This window comes from Cibotium barometz, chromosome 28 (genome assembly GCF_041138505.1).
Source record: "Cibotium barometz isolate CiBa-2024 chromosome 28, ASM4113850v1, whole genome shotgun sequence".
NCBI classification, from domain to species: domain Eukaryota; kingdom Viridiplantae; phylum Streptophyta; class Polypodiopsida; order Cyatheales; family Cibotiaceae; genus Cibotium; species Cibotium barometz.
In genome coordinates this window covers 38428260-38430249 of record NC_141073.1, presented here as the reverse complement: position 1 = coordinate 38430249, position 1990 = coordinate 38428260, and the positions used below count along the sequence as shown (strand labels likewise).

The 1990-nt window shown below is 42.3% G+C and overlaps 1 long non-coding RNA gene across 1 annotated transcript; it reads right to left on the bottom strand.

Moving 5' to 3' along the window:
* Positions 1–782: 782 nt before the first annotated feature.
* LOC147622812 (uncharacterized) lies at positions 783–1337 on the bottom strand. Its single transcript, XR_015269584.1, has 2 exons — positions 1200–1337; positions 783–1014 (listed from the first exon to the last, which is right to left on the bottom strand). It is a non-coding gene; the product is annotated as an uncharacterized LOC147622812 (long non-coding RNA).
* Positions 1338–1990: the final 653 nt, after the last annotated feature.

Here is a 1990-nt window from a genome sequence, read left to right as displayed (position 1 = left end):
AACGTTCAAACGAGCCCATGTGAGGAGGTGGCTGGTGAAAGCATTGGAGGAGTTCACCTCAACTTCATCAAAGTGAGCCGGAATATGAAATTGATTGCTGTCCTGCAAAGGTGCATAGCTCAGCACAAATTTGGAAAGGCCTCTAATTGGATATACTTGTGTAAAACTTGGAAGAGCCAACAAAAATTCAAACATGGAAAGAGAAATGGTCTAATACGTCATGACAGCCTAGGAATGTGCCACGATGCTTTAAGTGACACCATTAGATGCACATACATGCATGAATCATTAACCTCGCCCAAACAAGATGTATATATACCATCACAAGGCCATAATAGTCTGACACACAGCAAATAAAAACAAAAATGATGACTGTCAAAGAAACAAAGACCGAACCACACAATGTTATTAGATTAAACAAATTACCTACTTACTTAGTCAAAGTAAATTTAGACACAAAAGCTGCAAGACTAGACATGTCCATCAGTTTGAAGCAAGTAGAAATACAAAGAGAACAAGGATTTCTATCAAACGTGTTAAGAAATTTTGAAAGACAGACTGCCGATGACAATTCAAACAACTAAGTAACAACAGCAAACCAAGCAACGAGATTAACAAAGCAGACAAACTATACCTCACTGGTTGTCCAACTATAAGATCAACTCTTTCTTTAAAACAACTAGGTGCTACAACATACACAAGTTTTACATGAAAACCAACCAGCTAAGTTTCTATCACTTGACCAGTTCCATCAAACAAAATGTAGCCCCAAATCAAAGAAGTAAACCAAAAAGCACATGATAATTTCACATATTCCCAATTTTCTCTACGTTTTTCACATGCACACCGCTCAAACAGAGCCTGTTCATGAATTGAAATTCGGAAACCAATCTATCTCCACATTACTGCTCTACAACTTGACATGTGCGCTACTTAGAACATATAAGCCCGATATCAGCTGAACATTCAAGAAATAGATGGACCCACATCAGGTAAGTTGTAGCGCTGCTTGCTCTTCAAAACATTAGACACAAGGCTTCTTATTAGACACAAGGCTTGCTAAAGAAAACTACCAACATTTGTCAACCTCAAAAAACGTAACATGATGCAGACTTGTGCAAAGTGCAAAGAAGAATGCCAAAGAGTTTCAGAAAACATGGCCACTTCTGTGCTCATACAAGTTGTGAGAGAGTGCCCACCTTGCGGTCATGGACATGCTGGGCGACCTTGCAGCGGCAGCAGAGGAACATTAGGGCATGTTCTCATAGAAACGCATTTGCAAACCACCATGGCCTCGAACTTCCTTCGCTACCAAGTCCGCAGAGACTTGCGCTACCACCATCACGATCAAGAGGGGGGGGGGGGGGGGGGGGGGGGGGGGGGGGGGGCGGGGGGGGTACTCAGCAAGCCCACGCACTAAGGCACCGCCCAACTATGCAACTCTTGGCCGAGCATCCAGTGCAATCCTTGACAAAAACATTTTTTTGATCCGGTAAAAATAAAGGCAAGTTCCAACGCAAACGTTAAAAATTCATCTGCTATCAGTGGGCGATTGTCCTCCTGGTTTGAGGTGGTGAGTTATGTAACCCAAGTCAAGGATTCAACTCCCCAGCTAGCCTCATGACTAAGTGACACATCATGAATAAATAGGGATCTATGGTTGGAAAGAAGCGTCGTGATCGGGATTTGATCAACACCGTTGGATTCTCAAGTGAACTACGGGTAAACTCGAGAGTAAACGAGGGGTAAACTCATGCGAGTAAAGTCGAGGTGAACTAGGGAGACCTTTTCCGGCAAGAAAGTGAAATAGGGAAACATTTTCCAGCAAGAAAGTGAACTACGGAACAAAATACCAAGATTTCAATTTAAAAGCACTCTTGGAAAGTATAGCATAGTGGTTAGATGTTGAAAGCTTGAGCAGCTGGTTCCAAGTTCGAATCCTCTTTTGCATTGAGCTCAACCCCTCGAAAATTTTCTAAGTCCCAAAATT